At 48.0% G+C, this 19,846-nt stretch overlaps 1 protein-coding gene across 3 annotated transcripts in view; it reads left to right on the top strand.

Moving 5' to 3' along the window:
- The first annotated feature begins 12,448 nt into the window (after positions 1-12,448).
- LOC139277604 (src-like-adapter 2) overlaps positions 12,449-19,846 on the top strand; it is a 30,921-nt gene continuing 23,523 nt past the window's right edge. For all 3 annotated transcript variants that reach the window (XM_070896291.1, XM_070896290.1, XM_070896289.1), the window contains exon 1: positions 12,449-12,834. The gene's annotated coding sequence lies outside the window, so the exon portion shown is untranslated. The remainder of the gene's footprint in view (positions 12,835-19,846) is intronic.

Genomic DNA, 19,846 nt, shown 5'->3' with positions numbered 1-19,846 from the left:
CCGAAGTTCTCCGTGGGAGCCTGGCAGAGGCGGCAGCGTGGCCTGTTCAGCCCCCCTCCCTCCCCCCCACCACTTTCAGCCCCTCTCCTCTCCCCCTCCCCCTTCCACTCCCCCTCTCACCCCTCCTCCTTCTTCTCACTCCCCTCTCCTCTCCCTCCCCTCGCCTCTCCCCCCTCTCCCCTCCCTCCCCTCTCCCCCTCTCTCCCCCCTCCCCCCTTTCTCCCTCTCTCCCCCCTCCCCCCTTTCTCCCTCTCTCCCCTCTCCCCCTCTCTCCCTCCTCTCTTTGCCCTCCCCCTCTCCCCCACCCCCTCCCCTTCCCCCCCTCTCTCCAGCACCCCCTCCCCCTCTTTCCCTCCTCCTTCTCTCCCCACCACCCCCTGTCTCCCTCCACCCCTCGCTGTCAGAAACAGAGAGAGACACTGACAGAGAGAGAGAGAGAGAGACACTGACAGAGACAGAGAGAGAGACACTGAGGGGTGGGGCCACCCCAGCACGCTGTTGGAGGGCTCCCGGTGCTACAGTCGGTGAGTAGAAACTTAATTTTTTATTTATTGATTGATTTTTTTTATTTTAAATTTTTTTTTGGATTTATTTATTGTTGATTTATTGATTTATTTATCATTTATTATTGATAATGGCTCTTTATTTGTAAAAGTGAAGTGTTTAATGTTTGTAAACTCCCCCTTCCCCTCCCCCCCATCTCTCGTTCCCTATGCCTGATTTATAAGTGTAGGCAAGGTTTTTTTGAGCGTACAAAAATCTACACTTTCTCCATTCTAAGTTAGTTTGGAGTAAGTTTTCGCTGCCTAAACATGCAAAACAGGTGTAAGTGGCTGGACACACCCCCTTTTGAAAAAAAAATCTGTTCTAAAATGGAACTATTCTAACTCAGTAGAACTGGAACAAACTAAATGCCGAGAATTGCAATTCCTAAGATGCTCCATTATAAACTAGTTGCTCCAAAAAAATAGGAGCAACTCAGGCCAAAACTTGAGCCATATTTCAAAAAGAATACTGAGGTACTGGAGAAGGTGCAAAAAAGAATTATAAGGCTAAATACTAGAACTGAGCGGTTACAACTAACAAGAAAGACTGAACAGGCTGGTGACTTTGGATTCTGCCTCCATTCCTTGTGAAATGTGAATCAACATTGGATTCATCATCATCATAGGCAGTCCCTCGGAATCGAGGAAGACTTGCTTCCATTCTTAACATGAGTTCTTAGGTGGCTGAACAGTCCAATACGCAAACAACAGTCCAACACGCGAACCACAGTCCCTGTCACAGGTGGGGCAGATAGTCGTTGAGGGAAGGGGTGGGTGGGACTGGTTTGCCGCACGCTCTTTCCGCTGCCTGCGCTTGATTTCTGCATGCTCTCAGAGACGAGACCCGAGGTGCTCAGCACCCTCCCGGATGCACTTCCTCCACTTAGGGCAGTCTTTGGCCAGGGTCTCCCAGGTGTCAGGGAGGCTTTGAGGGTGTCCTTGTAATGTTTCTGCTGCCCACCTTTGGCTCGCTTGCTGTTAAGGAGTTCCGAGTGGAGCACTTGCTTTGGGAGTCTCGTATCTGGCATGCGAACAATGTGGCCTGCCCAGTGGAGCTGATCAAGTGTGGTCAGTGATTCAATGCTGGGGATGTTGACCTGGTTGAGGACGCTAACGTTGGTGCCTCTGTTCTCCCAGGGGATTTGTAGGATCTTGTGGAGGCATCGTTGGTGGTATTTCTCCAGCGACTTGAGGTGTCTACTGTACATGGTCCATGTCTCTGAGCCATACAGGAGAGCGAGTATTACTACAGCCCTGTAGACCATGAGCTTGGTGGCAGTTTTGAGGGCCTGGTCTTCAAACACTCTTTTCCTCAGGTGGCCGAAGGCTGCACTGGAGGCGGTGTTGGATCTCGTCATCAATGCCTGCTCTTGTTAATAGCCTGTGGTTAGGAGTGTCAGCTTAGATTTTTTGTGACTTGAACCCACAACCTTCTGACTCAGAGGTGAGTGTGCTACCCACTGAGCCACTCCAGATGACATATGGGCAATAATTGGGCGTTAGTTTCCATTTTTAATCAAATATTGGCATTAAACTAAATCTTAGTGGTTAAATGGGTGGTAGCTGGGCGAACCGGATGGAAAGTCTAGCCCATAATTATATTCACATTACACTTGGTAAGCTTCCTCCCAACCCACCATACAGAATGCAAAAACCGAGCACTAGGGTTCATTTCTAGAGGACTAGAAACTTGCATTGAACCTAGTTAGACCACACTTAGGATAATGTGTCCAGTTCTGGTCTCCATATTTCAAAAAGAATACTGAGGCACTTGAGAAGGTGCAAAAAAGAATTACAAGGCTAAATACCAGAACTGAGAGATTACAATTAACAGGAAAGATTGAACAAGCTGGTGACTTTGGATTCTGCCTCCGTTCCTTGTGAAATGTTAATCAACATTGGATTATGATACTAATAAATGCCATGACTGAAAGGGTTTGATCGGGTAGATGTAGAGAAGATGCTTCCACTTGTTGGGTGGAGACCAGAACGAGGGGCCATCAATATAAGATGGTCACTAGTAAATCCAATAGGGAATTCAGGACTTACCCAGTGTGGTGAGAATGTGGAACACAATACCACAGGGAATGGTTGAGGCGAATAGCATTTAAAGACACGCTGGATAAGTAGATGATGGAGAAAGGAATAGAAGGTTATGTTGATGGGGTTAGATGAAATAGGGTGGGAGGAGGCTCGTGTGGAGCATAAATACCGGCACGGACCTGTTGGGCTGAATGTGCTGTATGTGCCGCAAATTCAGTGTAATTTTATGTAATATCTGAATCTGTGGATTCTCATGCAGCGAGAGTGAAAAAAGAAGGGAAAAGGGAGGTGTTAGAATAGATGCTTCAGAATTCCAAAATATTTGTCCAGGTGATCCCCTCGAGCTCGAACCAGTGACGTGGGTATTCTCAGGTACATGGTATCGCAGGTGTGACCCTGACTATATGTGTAATTATTATTAGTAATGTTTATCATTGCTTATGTGCAATTGTTGCTAATAATGCTTATCATTGTATGCTTAATTCCGATGAAAGCCAATAAATGCCGTTGAACCTTATTATCTTGTGGAATAACCTATAAATGTATAAGTGAAAACATCCATTCCCCAACAGTTTCTGTGGAAAGTTAAAGCAGATACACATTGGAACCCCGTGCAGAAGCCCAGCCTCCTAGTCCTCCCACATGTAGCTAAAGATGGACTAGTCCCCTTAAAAAAAAGGGAATTGCAAACTCCTTCATTTCTTTTCCACCCGATAATCATGAATTGCCTTATTTACTAACTTGTGCCGAGCTTTGGCGAGACTACACCACAAGACTGTTATAGCCAACAGAGAATGGTGTGAATCATCCACCATCAACATCCTGGGGTCACCATTGACCAGAAACTTAACTGGACCAGCCACATAAATACTGTGGCTACAAGAGCAGGTCAGAGGTTGGGTAATCTGCGGTGAGTGTCTCACCTCCTGACTCCCGAAACCCTTTCCACCATCTACAAGGCACAAGTCAGGAGTGTGATGGAACCCTCTCCATTTGCCCGAATGAATACAGTTCCAACAGCACTCAAGAAGTTTGACACCATCCACGACAAAGCAGCCCGCTTGATTGGCACCCCATCCACCACCTTCAACATTCACTCCCTCCACCACCAGTGCACCGTGGCTGCAGTGTGTACCATCTACAAGGTGCACTGTAGCAACTCACCGAGGCTTCCCAAACCCACGAGCTCTACCACCTAGAAGGACAAGGACAGCAGGTGCATGGTGTAAGGGGATAACAATCGGTCACTAGAGTGGAGACAGACCGATGGTCACGAATGGAGATACTGAAGGCACTGAATTGATCTGACACATAAAATGGTCCAGATTAAGAGGGCTTATCAGTATTAGGAGATTCTGAGGAATCAGGAGTTCTTCTGTTTTACGGTATGGATTGTAATATTGACCGATTATGTATAACCCGCTTATGTATGTAAAGCACGCACATACGCTCGCTTACATTAGGTTAAGAAGAGGGGAACAGTGAAGCTTGATGGGTAATGAACCATCCGTTGTGTTAACCTTAATACAGATTTACATTCTGAATAACACATCAACCAAGGGCAGTGGAGAGTCAACAGTCTGGAACATAGATTGTAAACAGCATCTGAATCTCATGAGAAACTAGGACATTTTGACTGAAGTTCTCTTGGGAACAGGATAAGAAAGCAGGTGTTTGGGAACAAGATAGCAAACTCTGGGAAACAAGGTTACTTCACACGTCATGAGAAACTGAGGCAAAGTGACACCATTGAATAACACATTCCACATCGGTGACATGTGATGGGAGATGGAGAGGTGGGGAAGAACCATTCACTGCTGGTCTGATAAGAGTCAACAAATCAATGTAACTTCGCTGATAGTAGTAGGCCAATCGATGGTTTTGTAGGAGGGTTACACACCTCAGAAAATGTATAACTGTCATTACAAACTGTTGTTCTGGGAAGTGTTCATGGGAACATTTCCCTTGCATGCTTGAATAAAAACCGGTTGAACCGAAGTTTTCGTCTGAGTGATTCCGTGGTCGCTATACCGAGTGCGGGTGTCGACTCCTTTTTTCACGGAGTTCACCTTGAGGAAGAGAAGTCTTCTTTTTACCCCAACCCATGGGAACAACACCTCCAAGTTCCCTGACAAGTCACACACCATCCTGACTTGGAAGTATATCGCCGTTCCTTCATCATCGCTGGGTCCAAATCCTGGAACTCCCTCCCTCGAATTAAATGAAAATTTAGCGCCCTGTGAGATGGGAAGCTAAATGTCCCGGAATTAGGGTCTTTGAATCAGAAAAATCTGCTGGCCCGCATTGGAGGTGTAATTCACCTCCGCGGGGCGATAGAGGGGCGGAAGCGCGGCACGACGTGTCACAATGTCCCTCCCCTTCTTTTAAAGGGGAGGACCACTGCGAAGTCGGCAGCCGATGTCCTGGTGCCCACTGGGCCACCTGGGAGGGGTCGACCGGGCCAGCGGCCTGGTATCCAAGAGGGGGTGCTGGCCTGCCTGTTGGCGACCCGGTCGAACCAGCGGCTGCCATTGTTGGGCTGACTGCAAAGTCGTCCGATTAAAAAAAAAAAGATGCCGTCCGCGGTGCAAGGCCCTCCCCCTTTAAGGGCGGCCGGGGCGCCACAAGCTTTGCTACCCGCAAACTGTAGCTGGCATCGCCCCACGCCAACCTCTCTCCTGCGGGGCAATTGTTCCCCGTGGGGCGATAAGGGGTCGGCGCGCACGGCATGGGCGTCATCTGTGTGTGCACTGCCGCCCGGGACGGAAACTACGGGGCGCGGCGCAAAGCCATTTTCGCCGCCGCCAGCCCGGGTGGCGTTTCCGGGCGGGTCGCTTCCGCCGCCTGCCCCCGGGCGAAAGGCCCTTATCGCCCCATTAGCACTCCCGGAGGCACATAGTGTCAAGTGGAGGAAAGAGACTTGTTAACCTGCACTGATCATTTAGCTTTGAGTATTGAATATCTGTGCTAAGCTGGGACATGGGGAGGGGGCGCAATGCCTAAAGTTCTATAAGATTATATTTAAAGTTCAAATCTATCTCTTGCCTCACCCCTCCCTATCTCAATAACCTCCTCCAGCCCCACAACCCTCTGCGAACTCTGTTCCTCCAATTCTGGCTGCTTGAACATCCCTGATTTTAATTGCTGCACCATTGGCTGCGGTGCCTTTAGCTGCCTAGGCCCTAAGCTCTGGAATCCCCTCCCCCCCTCCCCCCGCCCCCAAACCCCTCTACCTCTCTCTCTTCCTTTAAAACGTCCCTTTAAATCTAACTCTTTGACCAAGCTTTTGGTCCACCTGACTTAATATCTCCTTATCAGTGTCAATTTTTCTTGTGTGATGACGCTCCTGCGAAGGGCCTGGGGATGTTTTGCTATGTTAAAGGCGTTATGCAACTGCAAATTATTGTTGTTGCTACAGTTGGCCGCATTGCGCTCGGGTTAAGGAAAGGAAATCACCAAGTTCTGCTGTTCCTGATCTTCATACGTGGCGCAGGATGGAAATATGCACATGAACCAGCTTTGGATACGATGCCCCCCACAGTTGAATAGCCTGTCGGCACTCGCTGTCGAGATACGCACATGAACAATGACGCTCCGGCGAGGTTGCAGAGGAACCTGTGGATATGCACTGCAGTCAACGCCTTCAAGAGAGGAAGCGAGTAAAATGGAGATTTAAAAATAGCTATCACACACGTGAGGTACTTTAATAACGAGTATTGTCATATTTATGTAACATTTCATAATGCAAAGTGCTTATTCAACATATACCACCGCTTGAATCATTTGATTTCAGTGACTATAACCCCAAGGCGCTTCACAGGAGTACAATTAGACAAAAAAATTTGACACCGAGCCACATAAGGAGAAATTAGGGCAGATGACCAAAAGCTTGGTCAAAGAGGTAGTTTTAAGGAGCGTCTTAAATGAGAGAGAAAGGTAGAGAGGCGGAGAGGTATCGCGGTAGAATTCCACAGCTTGGGGCCTCGGCAGCTGAAGGCACGGTCACCAATGGCGGAGCGATTAAAATTCGGGACGCTCAAGAGGCCAGAATAGGTGGAGCGCAGACATCTCAGGAGATGGGGGGGGGGCGCGGTTGTGGGGCTGGAGGAGATTACAGAGCTAGGGAGAGGTGAGACCATGGAGGGATTTGAAAGTAAGGATGAGAATCGAGGTGTTGTTTAACTGAGAATGAAAGAACAGACAGAACTGAAAAAGACCACATGGTGCATAATGTCTGGGAAATTGCATGTCCCATCATACCTCTCGATCAACTTTAGCTCCAAGTTCTTATCCAACTCTTCTCTTGAATCTCCTGATGCGACCGGCCCTCACTGCCTCCCTTGGCAGTCCATTTATTATTTTTTATTTTATTTATTCGTTCACGGAATGTGGGCGTTGCTGGCAATGTCAGCATTTATTGCCCATCCCTAGTTGCCCTTGAGAAGTTGGTGGTGAGCCTCCTTCTTGAACCGCTGCAGTCCGTGTGACGATTTTTATTTCTTGTAGCGGTTTGTTGCAATTGAGTGGTGTGCTAGGCCATTTCGGGGGTCAGTTAAAAGTCACCAACATTGCTTGTGGGTCTGGAGTTACATATCGGCCAGACCAGGTAAGGACGGCAGATTTCCTTCCCGAAAGGACATTAGTGAACCAGATGTGTTTCTAAGACAAACCGGTAGTTTCATGGTCACCATTACTGACACTAGCTTTTTATTCCAGATTTATTGAATTAACTGAATTTAAATTCCCCAGCTGCCGTGGTGGGATTTGAACTCACGTCTCCGGATTATTAGTTCAGGTCTCTGGATTACTCGTCCCGTAACTAGTCCTGCAGTCCATTCCATTCATTCACCAGCCTCTGCTTAAAGTTCGTACCCTCCCTCTTCTAAGTTTAAGGCTGCGCACTTGTGTTGTGGAATCAGTCACTATGTTAAATGCATGCGTCCTACATTTCCATGTGCTAGTGGCAGACTTCTGGCTTCGGTGCGCCAGCCATGGCTCAGTTGACTGCGCTCTCGCCTCTGAGTCACAAGGCTGCGGGTTCCCGCTCCAGAGACCTGAGCACAAAATTCAAGCTGATATCTCCAGTGCGTTACCGAGGGAGGGCTGCACTTTCGGAGGTGACGGCTTTTGAAAACATTAGACCGAGATCTTGTCTGCCCTCTCGGGTGAAGTCAATGGAACTAGTAATCGGCAGAGATGTAGAACGGGCTGCCGATTCCTAATCACCCGTTTTAGCTCAAAATCTATGCCACTGTTTGTGCTATTTGAAGAAGAGGTAATCCATTTAATTTGGACGTGTTACATGTTTGTTATTAATATTTCACAGCGTGATTTCAATCTCCTCGTTCTGATATAATACAAAAACAGCGTTCCCACCACTCAAGCCATTTCATTTATTTTCAATCATTAACCACAATTTTGTTAAGATGTGTGATTCAGACAGTCCGGGTACAGTATATGACTACTTATTCTTAGTACGTGCATGATCAGTTCTTGCCCCCCCGATAACCATATCTGCGATAACTTGTCTTTTCCATTGCGTCAAATAACCATATGCTGTTCCTCAATTGTGTCGAACGGTAAGAGGCTTCTGCCCCTGAAGATTAATGCAGATTGCTCTTTTTCCACTGTGTCAGTTGACCTTATTAGTCAATACCAGCAGTAATCGGCAGTAATCAGTGGTTGCTTTGGCTCGGCCTACATTCTATTCTTCCTGGTCCTTAGGACAGTGAGGGTTAGATTCACAGGCACTGCCAAGTTCTCCACAGAGATATGGGGAAGGCATCCTCACCAACGTGGTGTGTGGACAAGTGATCCAGATTTTCCTGAGTGTACAGGGATCCAACAAGTCCTGGGAAAGGATCTGCATGTTAATCTTCCCACAATAATTTGCACCTTCTTCTCTAGGTTTGGCACCATCCTGACTTGGACGTATATCGCCGTTCCTTCATCATCACTGGGTCAGTAATGGGAGCTCCGTCACCACAAGCTTTCCCATGCTTCAATGAGAAGTGCCCACCGCCGTCTTCTCAGGGCAACTAGGGATGGACAATAAAGGTCGGCCTAGCCAGCGGTGTCCACATCCCAAGAACAAATAAAAAAGGATGCAGAATCCAGTGGACGTGTTTTTTCCATTCTTGGGATATGGCCATCACTGGCAAAGCCAGCATTTATTGTCCATACTTAGCTGCTCTTGAGAAGGTGGTGGGACTTATTGAACCGCTGCAGTCCGTGTGGTGAAGGTGTTCCCACGGTGCTGTTAGGGAGGGAATTCCAGGATTTTGATCCAGCGACACTGAAGGAACGGAGATATATTTCCAAGTGGTGGTGTTCCCATGTGTCTGCTGGCCTTGTCCTTCTCGGTGGCGGAGATCACGGGTTTGGGAGGTGCAGTCGAAGAAGCCTTGGCGAGTTGCTGCAGTGCATCTTGTAGATGGTGCACACTGCAGCCACGGTGCGCCGGTGGTGGAGGGAGTGAATGTTGAAGGTGGTGGATGGGGCGCCAATCAAGCGGACTTGAGCTTACCAAACACAGGGAGTTGTTGGTCTTATATGTGAATAAGCGCTGGAGAAATCCTTGTCTAGCAGTAAGGGGTGGTAACATTGACAGAGAATTTTTTCTCAATGTTGCTCGGCCAGCTGGCGAACACTGACCGTGGCCGCAGAATCCATGGGGGCATCAATCGGACGGCCAGAATGTGTCCAGAGAAGATACAAATTGGTTCAAAAAATGTTGGATAAAAACACTTTAAGTTTGGGTGGTTATGCTTGAACTGTATCAAACACTAGTTTGACCACAGCTGGAGTACTGCGTGCAGTTCTGGTCACCACATTACAGGAAAGTTGTGATTGCACTAGAGAGGGTGCAGAGGAGATTTACGAGGATGTTGCCTGGACTGGAGAATTTTAGCTACAAGGAAAGATTGGATAGGCTGGGGTTGTTTTCTTTGGAACAGAGGAGGAGGAGGGGAGGTTTAATTGAGGTGTATAAAGTTAGGAGGTGTTTATTTGTACTGCCATAATGGCTACCAGGTTCCACCCTTTGCTTCTGATTGGTCCCCTTGGAGGATAAGCCACACCTTGAAGTTTCACAGGAATGTGTAACTGGAACCAAGGTCTCACTGACTTTGCAAATTGTAACTCAATCCACTTTGATTTCCTGAAGCGACAGAGGTCAGAGCTTCCCAGAAGACAGCAACGGCTTGCCAAAGTGCCTTACCCCAGTCCAAGTGCATGACTCCCCCAGCCAAAGTGCCTTACCCCAGTTCAAGTACATCCTCCGCCCCCCCCCCCCCCCCCGCCCCCCTCCTCCCTCCCCACCATAGATGGGGCATTGTGTACGGATTGTTAACAGGTTTATTGAGTATGAAGTGAACAGTGACAGTGTCGTGACTTCTGGGTTTCATCCACTCCAATGATGTCCCTTGTAGGGGGTTGGAAGTACGTGATCTGTCTTTTCTGACTCGCCTTGTCACCCTAGCACCCCCTTCTCCTCTAATAACCTCATTTGTTTTTTGCAGCTCAGCCAGCAGCGCACCCAAAGCAAGACCACAAAGGCCAGAAGGTGGGGGCGCGGGGCAGGAGTCGGCCGATGATCCTACTACATCTGGTACTGAGGTGCTCTAATTCTCGCCCATCAATCCGCTGGGTCTGTTCTCCATGGATGAGAGCACAGACTTCGAGGAACCTGCCTCTCTCTCTCCCCGTCTCTCTCCCTCCAGCCTCTCTGTCCCCCAGCCTTTCTCTCTCTCCCCTGCCCCCAGCCTCTCCCTCTCATCCCAGCCTCCTTCCCCCACCCCCAGCCTCTCTCTCCCCAGCCTCTCTCCCTCCAGCCTCTCTGTCCCCCAGCCTTTCTCTCTCTCTCCCCTGCCCCCAGCCTCTCCCTCTCATCCCAGCCTCCTTCCCCCACCCCCAGCCTCTCTCTCCCCAGCCTCTCTCTCCCTCCCCCAGCCTCTCTCCCACCCCCGCCACCCCCCACCCCACCAGCCTCTCTCTCCTCCCCCAGCCCCTCTCTCTCTCTCTCCCCAGTCTCTCTCTCTCCCTCCAGTCTCTCTCTTTCCCCCAGTCTCTCTCCCTCCAGCCTCTCTCTCTCTTCCCCAGCCTCTATCTCCCCCAGTCTCTCTCTCTCCCCAGTCTCTCTCTCCCTCCAGTCTCTCTCTCCCCCCAGTCTCTCTCTCTCCCCCAGTCTCTCTCTCCCTCCAGCCTCTCTCTCTCTCCCACCCAGCCTCTCTCTCCCCCACAGCCTCTCTCTCTCTCCTCCCCACCCCCCATTCTCTCTCTCTCCCCCAAGCCTCTCTCTCTCCCCCAGCCTCTCTCTTGCTCCCACTCTCTCTCTCTCTCCCAGCCTCTCTCTCTCCCCCAGTCTCTCTCTCTCCCCATTCCACGTTCGGACCAGGATCAAGCAGGGCTGCGTCATCGCGCCAACGCTCTTCTCGATCTTCCTTGCTGCAATGCTCCATCTCACCCTCAGCAAGCCCCCTGCTGGACTGGAGCTAAATTACAGGACAAATGGGAATGTTCAACCTCTGCCGTCTCCAGACCAGATCCAAGGTCGGCCCACCCTCTGTCATCGAATTACAGTACGCAGACAACGCTTGCGTCTGCACACACTCAGGGGCCGAACTCCAAACTATTGTCAACACCTTCACTGAGGCGTATGAGAGCATGGGCCTTACACTAAATATCCGTAAGACAAAGGCCCTCTAACAACCTGCCCCCGCCACACAGCACTGCCCCCGGTTATCAAAATCCACAATGAGGCCTTGGACAATGTGGACCATTTTCCATACCTCGGGAGTCTACTATCAACAAGGGCAGACATCGAAGATGAGGTCCAACACTGCCTTCAGTGTGCTAGTGCAGCCTTCGGTCGACTGAGGAAGAGAGTGTTTGAAGAGCAGGACCTCAAACTCGGCACCAAGCTTATGGTCTACATGGTAGTAGTGATACCCACCCTCCTATATGGCTCAGAGACATGGACTATGTACAACAGGCTCCTGAAAACACTGGAGTACCACCAACGCTGCCTCCGCAAGATCCTGCAAATCCATTGGGAGGATAGGCGTACCAACGTTACCGTCCTCGCTCAGGCCAACATCCCCAGCATCGAAGCACTGACCTTGCTCGATCAGCTCCGCTAGATGGGCCACATCGTCCGCATGCCCGACACGAGACTCCCAAAACAAGCACCCTACTCAGAGCTCCGACACAGCAAACGAGCACCAGGTGGGCAGAGGAAACGTTACAAGGACACCCTCAAAGCCTCCTTGATAAAGTGCAACATCCCCACCGACACCTGGGAATCCCTGGCCCAAGACCTCCCAAAGTGGAGGAAGAGCATCCGGGAGGGCGCTGAGCACCTCAAGTCTCTTAGTCGAGAGCATGCAGAAATCAAGCGCGGACAGCGGAAAGAGCGCGCGGCAACCGAGGCTCCCCACCCACCCGTTCCTTCAACCACCGACTGCCCCACCTGTGACAGAGACTGTAGGTCCCGCATTGGACTCTTCAGTCACCAGAGAACTCATTTTTTTAGTGTGGAAGCAAGTCATCCTCGACTCAGAGGGACTGCCTATGATGACATGATGATGGTTACAATAATGGCGATTGAAAAACCATGGCACTTGCTGTCAAGGCTTGCACATTACCAGTGAATACCAGCACCCAGGCAACCCTTGCAACAGCCAGTGCCTTCAGGAGAAGCAGAGCAAGGAAGAGAATTGGAGGGAAAAATATACGTTAATGTAAAGTATTAAATCGCTCCACAATATAATCATTCAATCTGTTCAGGCTAAATAAATGGGGCTTGTGAGGTGGAGTGAACATTCCATTACACAGCCAGAAAAATAAAAGCATAAACAGGAACCATTTATCAGGCTGACCTAAGGTAGAACGTCACAGGAAACAACACAGCAAGGAAATGTTCGACACATGAAAACTGGGACACTAACCCATCACATCATCATACAGCACTGCACACTGTGGAGACACCCCCAGTAACAGCTGCACACTGACTCATTCCCCTTTAAGTGAACCTTCGCATTGTTCACACTGTCACTCGAAGGTGCTCTTGTGACTTTGGCAACACTTCAACACTCTCCCTTCATCACCCCAGCCCCCCGGGGCTTTTATTGGATGAACTGGTTGCTGGGTGCTGTATGTTCTAGCTGGTGAGACAGTGCGGTCTTTAGGAGAAAGAAATCTGGTGGAGAAGATACCTCTCGCCTCAAAGAACAGGAGAGACAATGCTGTGAGTATTAAGCGTTTCATATTTTACCTGGGGTGACGAGGGAGGGGGAGGGAAAGGTGTAGAAAGGATGTTCATTGCTCTTTTCATTATATGTGTCTCTGATATTAAAGTATTTTTGTGCGTGAAAGGTTTGTGCCCGTCAGCAGGAGATAGGTGAGTGATGGCAATCTGAACCGTGCCCATTTCAGACCTGCACTCACTCCCGGGTCAGATGCAGCAGGCTTAGTTACAGAGCAAACAATGTGCTCAGCCCTAACTTTTCGTATAACATGTTACAGGTTACTGAGGCTTCCAGAGAGTATTGGCAGAGAAGTCGTGCTGACTAACGGGGAAGCATGTTTTATTCATGCCACACTGTTCACGTACCCTGAGTTATGTCATTTAGCAAAGATTTACAATACTATGAGGTACTGAATTTTGTAACAGCCTTTGCAAAATTGTTGTAGTGTGTGGTAGAGGGTCTGGTTTTGGAAGAGTGCAAGTTTTAAGCTCCTTATACATTGTTACTGGATCAAGTATTCACTCTCCACCATTTCAGTGCTCTTGACGACAACAACGGCAACTTGCCTTTAACATAGTAAAACCAAAGTGGCTCACAGTCATGGGCAGTTGTGGCATGAGTGGAGCGAAGTGGCTTGAACTGAACTTGCTTATTCTTCACAGCTCTCTCTCCTCATATGGCATTGGTTACCCCAAGGCAAATGCCCAAGACTAAGTTAGAGAATCCCAGAAGGTGCTCCTCGCATCTCTTACAGATCGGGGGAGTGGTGGGGTTGGGGGCACAGAATTGTTTTCTATCTTGCTGGGTACTGAAAGTTGCGTCACTTTCAGAATCTGCTAGAATTAACATTAAGCAACTAGGACAGAGCTCAGCACAGAGAGGACTCGACAGGTGTAAAGCACTGGATAGAATGGGTGCTTTTCTTTAGCATGTGAAACAGAAACAAAAAAGAGCAGATCACTTTGTGAGCTTATTGTCCGAGGCTCCGTACAAAAATTAAAAATAGATTCTGCACCCGGTACTCTGGTACATTCCCCCCAAGCTAATTATTCAGAAACTCTCTAATTCTGTCCACGCTATTCTAACTTTTGATTAACAAAGTTGGTTATCGGAAATTTGCAGAACCTTGGCACGCTATGTGAACGCAAAGAGGTGTGTTATTTGGAAAAGTAAAATAACTTTTTATCACTCGAAGGGTTAACTTGTCGACTTAAAAATAGATGGGCCAACTTAGACAGACAAGGAGATGTCTTGGGTGCTGTAATGTATTTGTTTCATGGGTTATTTACTTAAGAATTCATAGCAACACATTGCTATTAAAAACTAGTTGGTTTATTAACAATGGTTTAACATTCAAACTACATATTACCAGTTCATCCACTAGGCTCACAACTGCATATCTCATCGTGGATGACCTAGACCCAATTGACTGGGGTTTTATTGAGTCTTGTGAACATCACGTGACTGGATAAGTCACTCACAATGAAACAGCTCGACAACTATTTTAGTATAACTTTAAATCAAGTGCCCCCTTTTGTAAAGAACATAAGAACATAAGAATTAGGAACAGGAGTAGGCCATCTAGCCCCTCGAGCCTGCTCCGCCATTTAACAAGATCATGGTTGATCTGGCCGTGGACGCAGCTCCACTTACCCGCCCGCTCCCCATAACCCTTAATTCCCTTATTGGTTAAAAATCTATCTATCTGTGATTTGAATACATTCAATGAGCTAGCCTCAACTGCTTCCCTGGGCAGAGAATTCCACAGATTCACAACCCTCTGGGAGAAGAAAGGCACCCAACAGCTCTACAACTATTTTAGTTGTGCACTTTAATCAAGTGCCCCCTGGTTAAAGTGGTGGCACATTCCAAACACTTTCAAACAAGTGCCCCCTTGTTTTTTTGGTTTTTGGGGTTTTTGTTTGAGGGCACTAAAAACACAAATTGTACAAGTGCCCCCTGGCTAAAAGTGGGGTGGGGCGGGGGTGGGGAGGGGGGGTGGGGGTGGTGGGACATTAAAACCAACAAACTTAAACAAATTAAACTTTGGACACGGTTCAAATTAAAATTTGGTTGCCGGGGTGATGATGTACTCCGGCATCCACCTCTCACGGAAGGCCGCGAGCATACCGCGACACTGTATGCTCCATCTCCAGGGACACCCTGGCTCGGATGTAGCAACTGCTCTATAAACCTGTGAACATACTCACAGGTGCATATATTACAGGTACCAACTACCTGGGGCTGTGATTCTTTGTTACTCAAGTGTATCTTTGCCAAGATAGACTCTTGCCCAGCATGAAGTTTGAAGCCCTGCAATATTTGGAAGAAGAGCAGAGGAGTTCTCCCCAATGTCACTTCCCACTGAAACACGCTCCACATTCCCCACCTCATTCCCTAGAATTCGATCCAGCACTGCTTCCTTCCTCGTTGGGGTGGAAACACACTGATCAGGAGAGTTCTCTTGTACACATTTCAGGAATTCCTCCCCCTCGTTGCCCCTTACACTGTTATTTTCCCGGTCCTCCCTCACATCACGATGCTAAAGTTCTTAAATCTTTCTGCAATTTGCCTATGTATTTGCTCTTCTATCTCCGATCCACAATTATTCAGTGCCCGATCATCATCATAGACAATCCCTCGAAACGAGGATGACTTGCTTCCACGCCAAAAAAGGGATGAGTTCACAGGTGTTTCAATGAAGACCTAATATTCCAGATCCCGAACTACATGTTGAAGGGTGGAAGATGCCTGTGCGTGGATTTTTTTAACGCATGGTGGCCGTTGCACACCAGCCACCACACGGGCTTGACAGAACTAGGTCTTGGTCCAGTGGCAAGGGTTATCCAAGACGACTGGAGACCTGCTCTGCTGCACGGACCTAGTGCGCACATATATCGCAGTGTGGGCTGGCCCGTGCTGAACCTGGGCCCCGAACTCACGCCTCTCCTGGGCCCCGATCACATCCCTCCACAGTCTCCCGATACAAGACCTTGAGTAACCGCAGACTGCTGGGGTGCTGCTTAAAATCAGTTTGCACCATCAGTACTCTGGCTGCGCAAGTCTGAGATACTGGAACAGAGAACTGGTTTCTCCATCCCCGCTCCTCTCCTGACTCTCCCAATTTACAGGACATTAGAAAACCCGGAAAATCCTGATTATGCCAAGAATTTGCGTCTGCTCGTGCATGCCATTCTGGATCTTGGAAAATTCCAGGATTTGTTGATTGCCTGCAACTTGCCGACAAAGAACCAAGAGGGTGGCGACGAGGAGATTTTATTTTTACGCAGCGAGTTGTTGTGATCTGGAATGCGCTGCCTGAAAGGGCGGCAGAAGTAGATTCAATAGTAACTTTCAAAGGGGATTGGATAAATAATTGAAAGGAGAAATTTGCCGGGCTATGGGGAAAGAGGAGGGGGCAGTGGGTCTAATTGGATTGCTCTTTCAAAGAGCCGGCACAGGTACGATGGGCCGAATAGCCTACTCCTGTGCAGTACGATTCACAGAAAAGTTGACAGCAAGTAGCAAGGCTTGATTCATGATTTTTCTTCACATACAGACCACCCCCGCCACTTTCTATTTATTATGAGATCTAAACAGATCAGCATAGGCACCATCATTACCAAATTGATGTGACTAGGGTTGGTGCCTCTGTCTTTAAACTTCAGGTATGTTTCATTCCAAAATGGATAGTTGAACGCCCATGTTATAAATTCACGTTGTCTAGTACCACGCTACTACGGGCACCTAAACGGTGGCACACAAACATGACTTGCTAACATTTTCCTCTTGCATGTATTCTGCACGTTCATCAGATCGAGGTAGATTGGGCAGCTGTCACTCACAAACATACACAGCCTTCCCTGACCTGGTTACGATACAAGCTGATTTGCACTTTGCACTGCAGCACAATCACACTGCAGCTAGCTCCCACACTCGACATTTTTGTTGACAATTCAGCACTGAAAAATGTCTTCACTTGACAAAATGATCGTTTCTCTCAAACGTGCAAACGTTTCTTTCCCTTGCTGACTTATGGAATAAGAGCAGAACTGTGCATGTGAGTTACGGACCTAGAGCTGGAAAGTGGGATTAGGCTAGATAGCATCTCGTTGGCCTACATGGACATGATGGTGCCGAAATGGCCTCTTTCTGTGCTGACAACGTCTATCATTCTATGATTGTATGGTTCTATGATGTGTGGCTGGAAGGAAGAGGGTGTCAGAATAGTGTCAGCTGCACTCCCACTTTATGCAGTGCATTAAGCCCGCTGTTAACGCTAGGAGATTTAGACTGAGGGGCTTCGATGGCTGGGGTTGGTGATGCGTGTGAGGGGGGAGAACCCCCCCCAATAGCTTGGTGCCAGAGTTTAATCACCTGCTCCCCAGCGCTGCACCTGCCTGAGCTGAGATGGTGTGCAGCTCATTGCGGTTGGAAACTTGGTTGGGTTGTACAATAAGCTGTGGTTAGGTACATCCTCCAGAACATGTATTGAGCTTACTCAAGAAATCTGAGAAAAGATGAGAGAAAAAAAAAGCTTCTTTGCAGGTCAAAGTGCCCTTATCGCCATGGAGCTATTTGTTTTTAACTCTTAATCAGTACTACTTTCACAATGCAAGCTTAATGCTGTCAACCCGTTTGTTAGGATTCTCATCGGCTAGCTGTTTATCTAGTTTCTTTGGTTGGCATGATGAAACTAGAACATGTAGAGTTACATCGAATTTACAGCACAGAAACAGGCCATTTGGCCCAACCAGTCTGTGCTAGCATTAATGCCCCACACGAGCCTCATCCCATCCTACTTCATCTCACCCTATCTGGGTATTCCTTCTATTCCTTTCTCCCTCATGTATTAATCTGTGGCTCAGAGGGTAGCACTCTTGCCTCTGGGTCAGAAGGTTGTGGGTTCAAGTCCCACTCCGGAGACCTGAGTACAAAATTCTAGGCAGACACTCCAATGCAGTGCTGAAGGAGCACTGCACTATCAAAGGTGCCGTCTTTCTGATGAGACGTTAAACCGAGGCCCCGTCTGCTCTCTCAGGTGGATGTAAAAGATCCCATGGCACTATTTTGAAGACGAGCAGGGGAGTTATTCCCAGTGTCCTGGGCCACTATTTATTCCTCAATCAACATAACAAAACAGATTATATGGTTGTGATCACATTGCTGTTTGTGGGAACTTGCTGTGCGCAAATTAGCTGCTGTCTTTCCCACATTACGACGGTACTTCATTGGCTGTAAAGTACTTTGAGATGTCTGCTGGTCATGAAAGGTGCTGTATAAATGTAGGTCTTTCTTTCTTTAATCTAGTTTCCCCTTAAGTATATCTATGTTCTTCGCCTCAACTACTCCCTAAGGTAGTGAGCTCCACATTCTAACCACTCTCTGGGTAAAGAAGGTTCTCCCGAATTGCTTATTGGATTTATTGGTGACTATATTTATGGCCATTAGTTTTTGGATTCCTCCCATGGAGCAAAATGTCCCCAGGAAGGCATTGATTGATATTTAAGATTCTAGGTGAGCTCATCTGATGGCTATGGTGGGCCAAATACACGCTCTGGTCTTCGCCCATGCCTGACTGACCAGTAAGGTCCTTGTCTCGATCCCTGGCCTTTGCCGAGTCAGCTGATCCACAACTGCGGCCGCTATTGGTGCACTATGATTGATCTCAGTATCTCAGTATTCGTTGGCTAGAGGGGGGCGAGAAGGAAGGTGGGAGGTGGGAGGTGGGTGGGGAGATCAACCATGGTTCTTATTCCGTGGATTCGTGGTGGAAAGTGTAAATTTATGGATGTCAATTGAGAGCAGGATCTGTGGTGATACCCTCAGAATTTGAATAGCCTTTCAGTACTTCCTGTTTAGCTCACACTTTGCAAGTGGCCACTCGTGAGGCATCAGAGGGCAACAACTGATTCTAGAACAGGAGTCAATGCTTTCAGGAGAGGAGGGGGAAAACTGGGAGCAAGGGGGGCGGGAAGCTCTGGTAGGAAACTGAAGGTTTACCGCAATGGTAAGGCATCCTAATGGACCAGAATTTAAGGTTTCTTGTTAATTGGTTTGTATTTACGTTGAACACATCACATCTTCACAGGTTTAATAAATGACTCGATTTCTACATACTGGAACCACCATTTTGCTCTATTAGCTACTATTTATTTACAAATTTCAGATTAAGTAGTTATTCTCACCCAGTTTATGCTCCCGAGTCTGTGATAATACACAAGGCAATCTGGGTATATTATTTTACCCAGCAAGCTCCAGCCCTGCGCCCTTAGATCGTCTCTCCACCCCACCCCAACTCTGTACCTCAGTACTTGCCGACCCACACATCAGCCTCTGTGCATGTGTGTACGTCAGTCTGTGCTCGGGTGTCTTATATATGTCAGTCTGCGGGTGTGTGTGGAGCAATGTGCATGCATGTATATGGGCTTGCATATCTTTTATGTGACTTTCAGTCATGTATGGCTCTCTTTCTATGTGTCTATGTCAGTCCTTATTTGTGTATCAGTACGACTGTGTATGTCACTCCATGTGTCTCTTTGTATAAATATTAGTATTTTGCTTGGCATTGGCTTCATGTGGTGGACAATTCGTTTCTTTAATAATGTGCAGAGGCAGACTGAATCATTCACTAAGTACAAGAAAGAAAAGAAAGAACCTGCATCTATATAGTGCCTTTCACTACCTCAGGACGTCCCATAACACTTTACAGCCAATGAAGTACTTTTTGAATAGTAGTCACTGCTGTAATGTAGGGAAACGCGACAGCCAATTTGTGCACGGCTAGCTCCCACAAACAGCAATCTGATAATCACCAGACAATCTATTTTACAGTGATGTTGGTTGAAAGATAAATATTGGCTGGGACACCAAGCAAAACTCCAGTGCTCTTCTTCAAAATAATGCCATGGGATCTTTTACGTCCATCTGAGAGAGCAGACAGGGCCTCGGTTTAACGTCTCATCTGAAAGACTGCACCTCTGACAGTGCAGCACGCCCTCAGTACTGCAT

The sequence above is a fragment of the Pristiophorus japonicus genome, chromosome 12 (genome assembly GCF_044704955.1).
Source record: "Pristiophorus japonicus isolate sPriJap1 chromosome 12, sPriJap1.hap1, whole genome shotgun sequence".
NCBI lineage: Eukaryota > Metazoa > Chordata > Chondrichthyes > Pristiophoridae > Pristiophorus > Pristiophorus japonicus.
This window is presented reverse-complemented; position numbering and strand designations above follow the sequence as displayed.